The sequence below is a fragment of the Herpailurus yagouaroundi genome, unplaced genomic scaffold (genome assembly GCF_014898765.1).
Source record: "Herpailurus yagouaroundi ecotype Mexico unplaced genomic scaffold, PumYag 100, whole genome shotgun sequence".
Classification (NCBI taxonomy): Eukaryota; Metazoa; Chordata; class Mammalia; order Carnivora; family Felidae; genus Herpailurus; species Herpailurus yagouaroundi.
Genome location: NW_024412391.1, coordinates 42,400,257 through 42,409,234, shown reverse-complemented (window position 1 = coordinate 42,409,234; position 8,978 = coordinate 42,400,257). Strand labels below are relative to the sequence as shown.

The 8,978-nt window shown below is 45.9% G+C and overlaps 1 long non-coding RNA gene and 1 pseudogene across 1 annotated transcript; one reads left to right on the top strand and one right to left on the bottom strand.

Moving 5' to 3' along the window:
* Nucleotides 1–1,768: 1,768 nt before the first annotated feature.
* On the top strand, nt 1,769–3,321 carry LOC121028089 (uncharacterized). Its single transcript, XR_005789063.1, has 3 exons — nt 1,769–1,872; nt 2,063–2,313; nt 2,682–3,321. It is a non-coding gene; the product is annotated as an uncharacterized LOC121028089 (long non-coding RNA).
* A 2,342-nt stretch (nt 3,322–5,663) lies between these two features.
* Nucleotides 5,664–7,213, bottom strand: LOC121028088 (60S ribosomal protein L9-like; annotated as a pseudogene).
* Between the last annotated feature and the right edge of the window lie 1,765 nt (nt 7,214–8,978).

The window sequence follows — 8,978 nt, the reverse complement described above, 5'->3', positions numbered from 1 at the left end:
TTATTATTTCAGCAAAGCCCACCCTCTCCTGGCTCACACAAGGATTGAAAAAAGTTTTTAATCATAAAAGGATGGCACTCAAAGAAAATGTCGACTAAATAATGGTCGAGGGTGTAACAAAAATTGGAAAAGTGGTACTCAAGTGCCACGTTAGTGTTGTGCGGTCTTCGAGCTGATCTTCCAGAAGAGGAGAAAGCCAAGGCTTGAGGGCTCTCACTAGGTCCCCCTGAGAGACCAGGACCAGGCTGCGGTCAAGTGCAGCCTCGGGCTGCGAAACACAACTAAGGGAAGGAGTTTCAGGCATCACATCTGAGCCTCCCGAGTCCTTGGAAGCTGGCTGGATTCACCACCTTTAACAAGAGGAAGTATCGTAATTAGAATTAGGGGCGGGGCGCCTGGGTGGCGCAGTCGGTTAAGCGTCCAACTTCAGCCAGGTCACGATCTCGCGGTCCGTGAGTTCGAGCCCCGCGTCAGGCTCTGGGCTGATGGCTCAGAACCTGGAGCCTGTTTCCGATTCTGTGTCTCCCTCTCTCTCTGCCCCTCCCCCGTTCATGCTCTGTCTCTCTCTGTCCCAAAAATAAATAAACGTTGAAAAAAAAAATTAGAAAAAAAAGAATTAGGGGCTGAGAGATAAGACTTAACATTATCTGCTTTTTCAGGAATAGCGTTATGTGCTCTTCCTTTTTTTATGAAGCTTGGCTTCCCTAAGCTCTATGCGTAGTATGAATTGCAGGTGTGAGTCAGTACCATGTACTTCAAGGCCAAATTTTCCCTTTCCAGCCCTAGTGGTCTGACTCGAAGCCCAAATCATCTGTTCATTCTCATTATACCAGCTATGGAAATGGATGCACGCATATTTTCATCTTGGGGAGGATTTACTGTATTGATCAAATACTATACTTCAAATACTATACTGTTTCGAAGTTGGAAACAAAGCCTATGGGGTTGATTGCTTCCAAATAAATTCCCTTCCCCAAAGAAGGGTCCGGGTGGGATTGATCTTAAGCCTCAGATAGGTCTGGGACCCAGTGACAACATAAAACACAAAACTAGTCCCACTCCAATACTAGTTTAGCTGTTTGTCTTTGAGCAAGTTGCTTTACCTCTCTGTCCTGTGTTTTCCACACCCCAAATGGAAATATTAATGGTTACCTCCACGAGGTAACTAACACTGTTGTGAAAGCAGACGCGGGACGTGGCAGTGCTGTGCAAATTGCATCAGTATCAGCTAATACATTGTGAGTTCTCACTACATAACAGACACTATACTGAGCCCTCGACACGCTTTAAGTAATTTAACCTTCAGAGGAGGCAAATGCTGCAACCATTATGTTATTCCCTTTCACAGACGAGAAGACCATGGCTTAGTTGGAAAGAGTGAGTAACTTCCCAGAAGTTACTACGGTCACTCCATTACTGAGTGCCGGGATCCGAACTCAAAGCCAGCTGTGTGTGGGCTCGGAACCCTCAGCCATCACACTTCCTCGACCCCAGAGAGGATACAGTGCTAGGGAACACAAAGCGTAGATTGTCCTTGGCCCCCTGATGTGATCCTTTGGACTGTCACCCAACCCCAGGTTTTTAATCTATGTCACAGAGGGTTAATGTGAATAATCGGAATAGGGCGGGAGTGGACAGGCGACAGCAAGCACTGCCAGAGAGCACCAGGCTGCTTAGCAACGAGAGAAAACAAGCTGTGCTCTAGAAGGAAGGGAAATGAGCTTCAGGGGTGGGTGGGAGGAAGGAGGGAAAGAGGGGGAGGAATTGGGTCCTGCCAAATCTGGGAGGGTGTGAGCGGCGACGGGGCGTTGGCCCTTGGAAGCGGCCAGAGAACCTTCTGGGGAGGACCTGCCCATGGTCAAGTTCTTTCTGGTGAGGCAAGAAAGGCTCTGCCAGGCGGTTCCCATCCTGGGGTCTCTTTAGCTCTCTCTCCCCAGCCCTGTGGATCCCGTATAGGTGATACCAGGATTTTTGAAAGTTTAAACTTAAATATTAATTCACTTAACTAATCCGAATACCTTCTCTTTATTGTTGCCTGGTCAGTATGCTTATGAAATGGAAGGGCCAAGAAAATGAAAGGGTGTTTAGACTGCCGGTAGGTGGTGAACAGAGAGGCCAGCTTTAAAGGGCCTGGACAGTGTAAACATGGCCTGGGGATGGGCCCCAGAGAGAATGCAGCTCTCCTAAGCCAGCATTTACTGAGACCCTAAGAGGAGAAAATTCTAGATTCTTAACAAAGTTCCAGTGAAGCTCCACTCATCCAGGAAAAGAAGTCTGGGCCGTTTCAGACTTCCATCTACAATTTCTGAGAAGGTAAAATGGATACACGCAGGCCTCTTCCTTCAGTGGGGTTTATTTCTGTTCTGTTATACACTTAGAGAGTACAGAGAAGCTCTACCCACCCCCTCCAAACACCTCTGTGAAAATTTTATCGCATTTTTAAGTAATTATTATTGTTAATTTGTTAGGGGTGGTTATGTTAAAAAAAGGGGGGGGCATTTTGAAGAACGATAAAACGATATGCCGTCTCTGGAATATGCTTCAAAATAATTCAACAAAGAATAATAAAGAAAAAGGAAAGGTTGCAAGTCATTAATAATTGTTAAGCTGAGTGATGAATCTACGAGGCTTGTATTATTCCTACTAACGTACTGGTCCTGTTATTTTTATGTGTGTTTGAGATTTTTCATGAAAAAGAAAATGTGTTCACGGAACGGACTCCAAAAACCTTGCAAATGTGCCCAGGATGTTATTCCTTCGGTGTAAGTAACTTCAAAACATCTGTAAATTCCAACCAACTCTTCATGCCCCAGATCTCTCTGTGCTTTAACACTTTGTGAAAATTAATCAATCGGATGACATTGCGATTCAATGTGAGGAATTAGGACGACGAATTAAGGAAGCGTTTGTTTTTGGAAGACAGCATACAGGCTGGGTACCAGGAAGCTGACACTTGTAGACGTGCGGAAACTACACGGTGGGTTTGGGGGAAGTTGGTGAGAAGGGCTTCTCGGAGGCATTCTCTGATGGAAATAACAAAGTGCCATGTATGGAAGACCAGGATATCTGGGCACTAGCCTGGTCCCTGCCACTAACTAGCTGTGTGTCTTTGGATAGCTCATTTACGTATACATTCCTCAAACATCGAAAGCACCAGGATAGGGGAAAAGACACAAGTGGCACTATCTGGTGTTGCTTAGTATTTCTTGGGGGGAGGCTGCGGACTATAGAAGCCCCGTTCAGCGCGGCTCAGTATCGAGTGTGCACCGCGGGAAGGCATTACGGAGTTGTAGAGGCTCCAGGAGGATGCAGACAGAGAGAGAAGAGCCGGGCACAGGTAGAAAGGGGAGGGAGGGACCACACGTGCAAATTTGGGGAGGTGTGCATCATATATCTGCGCGCAGGGGTTTTTTAAGGATGTGGCATGGAGAGAAGTAGGCTTGACTGTTGCACTTGACAGTTCATTCAACAAATAATGATCCAGCCCTTAGCACGTACTGGGCAATATGTAAGGGACCGGGACACAGCCGGGAACAAGGTAGAGAAAGTCCCCACCTTGGCAGAAATCACATGGGTGCAGGGGAAGGAAAAAACAATAAAGAGGACAGCTGAAGACAGAGTATGGGAACAAGAGGTGTAGAGAACTGGGGGTTGGGAGAAGCCAAGTGAGAGGCCTGTTGGGGAGGGGAAGGGAGAGGAACCCCCTGCTCTGATTTCCACAGAGGGAAGAGCTCTGGGCGGTGCATGTTTGCGTGGGCCTCCTACTAACTGCGCTTGGTGCTTGATCGTGAGTCTTACCGCTGGGTGACACAGGACAAGCCCATGCCCAGGGCTGCCAGTGGTCACCTTGACACATGAAGCGTCATTCCTCATGCTTGTGGCTGGAGTCTCTTTCCATGTGTTCCAGCAGCGTGGCTTCACTCCACCGGGGAGGACAGACCTCACATCACCAGCTGGAGATCCTTCTTATTTTATTTTATTTTATTTTATTTTATTTTATTTTATTTTTCAACATTTATTCATTTTTGAGAGACAGAGAGAGACAGAGCGTGAGTAGGGGAGGGGCAGAGAGAGAAGGGGACACGGAATCCAAAGCAGGCTCCAGGCTCTGAGCTGTCAGCACAGAGCCCGACGCGGGGCTTGAACCCACAGACCACGAGATCACGACCTGAGCCGAATGCTCAACCGACTGAGCCACCCAGGCGCTGCCCCACCCCACCCCACCCCCGCTTCTTATTTTAAAAGAAGCACCTGATCCTAAAAGACACATCGCAAAAAAATTTCACAGTGGAAGAGAGAGCCATCGTGTCCTTTAATTAGCCAAAGAGCCACGTTCTGTTTCCTGGTGCAGGTTGGTTGTACAGCATTTGTAGCTGTTCTGCTCCATTAGCCTAATTTGTTTTCAGATATAAATTAAAGCTGCTGTCCCAAACCCACCGCGCTGCCTTTTCACAGAAACACCCCATTCTGTGTTTAATGAGTCAGCAGGCTTTGGAGATGCGGAGGATACTTCTTTGATTTAATAGTCGAGCTAAAAAGGAAGAACTGCCCACTGGAGCACAAAAATAACTAAGCAGTGTTATACAGAGTGTCACATGCAAAGGCCACAGGCCCGGGGCAGGTCAAGTGTTTAACTGCTTCTTGATGTGGCATTTGCCTTTGCACACTCTGCATCAGAGAGCACTGGGCCACTGGGTACGTCCAACCAGGATCCCACTGCCCCGGGTCATATCTAGGAGTGCTAAAATACCGGGAATCACCCTGAGGTGCCAATAGCCACCTGGGCTGGTGCATGTGGGAGACTAAACCCCCTCCGTTGCTGTTATTGCCCAAGGATGGCAGAAGGTCCCCCTCTCCCGACACGTCTTTCTACTTGTCTGTCTGGCTGCCACAATCACTACCATTTTCTGACGGTGGTGATTGTTGAGTTAGGACAATGCCTCTTGACTAGGGATCAGCTGGACTGACTACATAGTTTGTGGGACCCAGTGCAAAATGAAAATGTGGAGCCGCTGGTCCAAAAAGTAGGGGAAAAGTGCAGTTATGGAACTGAAGTATAAAGTTTTTTTTTTTCCCGTCTTCCCCAGTCTCTCCCTCAACGAGTCACGGTATTTTTTATTTGCTCTGTAATGCCTTGCCAAGCAAAGGAAACAAAATTTTTAATTGTTAGTGTGAATTTTGCAATGCCAGTTCTAAAGGCAAATAGAAGCGTATTTAACTCAGGGCACCTGGGTGGCTCAGTCGGCTAAGCCTCTGACTCCTGATTTCAGCTCAGGGCTTGATCTCACGGTTCGTGGGTTCAAGTCCCATATCAGCCTCCATGCTGACAGTGCAGAGCCTGCTTGGGATTCGCCATCTCCCTCTCTCTCTGTCCCTCTCCTTGCATCTCTCTCTCTCTCTCTCTCTCTCTCTCTCTCTCTCTCTCTCTCTGTCTGTCTCTCAAAAATAAATAAATAAGCATTAGAAAAAAAAGAACTCTAGAATATAAAATAAAAACGAAGTGTATTTAACTCATCTATGAAATCACCGAAGTTACATAATTTGCATTTCATAGCCTGTGCATGCATATGTATTTTGTTCTTACCAGAAGAGTGTAAATCCTGTGGGAAATAAACTCAGTTTGCTTCTTCTTTTTTTTTTTTTTATTGGTTTAAGAAAAAGCTCCAAATCAATACAGCTTTTATTGCATCTTTAAAATATCACAAATAAGTCTGAAAACTCATCTGGCATCTTGTTATTTCTGTAGCTGGACAACTTAGATCTTATCCATCAGTCTGCTGAACTGTTCCTTTTTCAGAAACATACAAACCATCCCCAAATTTTCCTTGTTTTTTACTGTTGTGGCTTGCTGAATCAAAGCAGCTGAGTTTGCTACAGTTTCAATGTCATTTCCTTCAAGAATTAACTCATCTGTCTGGGCTTGAGATGCTGAACAAACAACACCTGGCCTCAGCCGAGGTCTCTGGATGTATTTTTTTTAATGTTTATTTTATTTTATTTAAAAAAAATTTTTTTTCAACATTTATTTATTTTTTGGGACAGAAAGAGACAGAGCATGAATGGGGGAGGGTCAGAGAGAGAGGGAGACACAGAATCGGAAACAGGCTCCAGGCTCTGAGCCATCAGCCCAGAGCCCGACGCGGGGCTCGAACTCACGGACCGCGAGATCGTGACCTGGCTGAAGTCGGACGCTTAACCGACTGCGCCACCCAGGCGCCCCTAATGTTTATTTTTGAGGGAGAAAAAGCACTGCAAGCGTGAGTGGGGGAGGGGCAGAGAGAGAGAGCCAGGACAGAGGATCCCAAGCAGGCTTTGTGCTGACAGCAGAGAGCCCCACGAGAGGCTCAGACTCACAAACCCTGAGATCATGACCTGAGCCAAAGTCTGATGCTTAACAAACTGAGGCACCCAGGCGCCCCGATTTTTACCCAAGAAATTCTGGATTTCAACAAGAGAACCATTCTCCTGAGTAATGACATTAACAGGGAGACGAGCATACACAGACCTCATCTGGTAAAGGAAGCCCAATGTAGAGTCCTTGACCATGGCCTGTAGGTGACCACAGATAGTGAGAACAGTAGACAGTTCTTTTCCATTTCCACCGTTTGTCAACTCAGAGCCTCTTCTTTTTCTTTCCGAGGAGACTGACTTCTAATGAGGAACCCTCCACAGGGTTCTTCGGGGGCCCTTCACAGTAGTCGTGGGTCCCTTCAGAGTGCTGTTGACATTTTCTGGAAGGTCAACAGTCTGACTGCTGAGAAGGGACTTCATTCCTGCAATAGATACAGCAAAGAGCTAAACTCAACTTGCTTCTTAATCACGCACCTTCTACCAACGCTGTGTGCCTTCAGCTCACTGAGGAATAGGAAAAAAAAAGGGACTCTGGGCTGGCCTGTCTTTCCTTTCCTTCCGTGTCCAAGACAAGTGATTCCTAACACAGTCAACAGTAATTTCTCAGTGTTAGTTTCTTAGTTTTGACAAATGGACCATGGTTGTGTAAGATCTTCACATTAGGTGGAAATAGATGGGAGAAAGTATACGGGCTCTCTATCATCTTTACGACTTCCAGGCATATCTAAAGTTATTCCAAAATAAAAAGCTTATTAAAAAGAGAAGACATTTTTCGACACACCTTGCCAAGAATTACTAGGTTAAAAAGAAATTAAGGCATTTTAGCAGTGTTTACCTAACTTGCTAGGTCAGATTCACCTAGGGTGAATTCCTGTCCCCATTTCTAGGAGACTCTGGCTTATTAGATCTGCAGCGGGATTGGACCCAGGAGTGGAGATTTTTTTTTTCTTTTTTAATTGTTTTTTTAAATGTTTATTTATTTTTGAAGGAGAGAGAGAGAGACAGAGTGTGAGTGAGGGAGGGGTAAAGTGAGAGGGAGACACAGAATCCAAAGCAGGCCCCAGGCTCTGAGTTGTCAGCACAGAGCCCGACTTGGGGCTTGAACCCACGAACCACGAGATCACGACCTGAGCCAAAGTCAGATGCTCAACTGACTGAGCCACCAGGCACTCCTTTAAAAAAAAAAAAAAAATTAATGTTTATTTTTTGAAGGAGAGAGACAGAGAGTGAGAGGGGGAGGGGCAGAGAGCGAGAGAGTGGAGTTTTAACAAGCACTCACACTGAGGAGTCTTACCAGACAAATTTGGGAAATATTGCATTAGAGTGCAATGGAATAAAGATGGGTTTAAGGGTAAGGTAAATTCAAGACCACATTCCAGCTATGTGACCTTTTTTTTTTTACCAGATTTTTCACTTAAAAGCTTTCCTACTTACCAGTTGTGTGGCCTTTGAGGCACCCACTCAAACTTCTTAGACAATTCATAGTGATGTGGTCATACTATAGAACTACTGTGACATTTAAATAAGGTACCTGTAAAACCCCCACACAGAGCTTGGCATGCCTAGGTTTGTGTTATATTGGTCCAAACACCTTATATTCTGATTGTTTTTTTCCTCCAAAGAACATAAGAGGTTAATAAACTGTGACCATAGTTCTTAACATAGTTACCAAGACCCATGACCTTTTTGCAGAATATTACTAACACCTAGGGAATAGGAAATATGATCTCCTGTTTAAGTCTCCCTTGATTTAGAGATTGTGTTTGCTCATTCATTTTCTAGTAGATAATGGAGAGATATTTGCCCTTCATTGTGCCAAACGAGAGGCGTCAGACTGGATGTTTCCACAGGCTTCTGCCCGAGGGAAGGTCCCTTGATTGCCCACACAGAGGCCCCAGGCGTAGCTGGCATGAGAGTAAAACCTGTGTGTCCCCCCCTTCCAACCCGGCCATCCCAGCGCAGGCCCCAGAACAGCTGGGACATTGGATCAAGTCCCTCCTTTGGCAGAGGACAGGAAGCAGTGTGGGGAAAATATGAACACCGCTTAGGGTTGTATTTCATGGGAAATAAAGGGACAGCAAAATCCTTTGGCTGCTTTTTTGTCTCTTGCTGTCCTGAAACTTCCATCTCTTTGTGATGGAAAGAATCACCCTTGATTTTGACAAGTCCTCAGATAGTGTGCCACAGATTGCTAGTTCTCTTGTCTCTGATCAAATAATGTATTAAAATTTTATACTCTGTGGGTATATTGGAAAAAAAAAAATGTCAAGGCCCTGAGAGGAACATGTAACAGGCATTGGCCACGAGGCTAATTAGATTGAGAGATAATGAAGGGTTGAGGCTTAAGAGGCAGCGTTAGGTACAAGGTCTTACAGAGAGAACATGGTCAGGAAGGAGTTGGGGGGAGGCCATAGGGAGGGTCATCCTTTATCAAAGGACTGCATGACTATGGCCTGCTTCTCTCAACATCTCTGATTCGTGGCAAAACTTACTCCAACCCCCTCGCTTTCCTGCTTTCTGTACACATGGCTGAAAATGAAGGCCCCAAACTCCAGGGCTCTAGCCTTTCCAAGTTCCCACACGTTCCAGGTCCTAGAGCAAGATTCTGTTGTGTCCAGCTTGGGTCC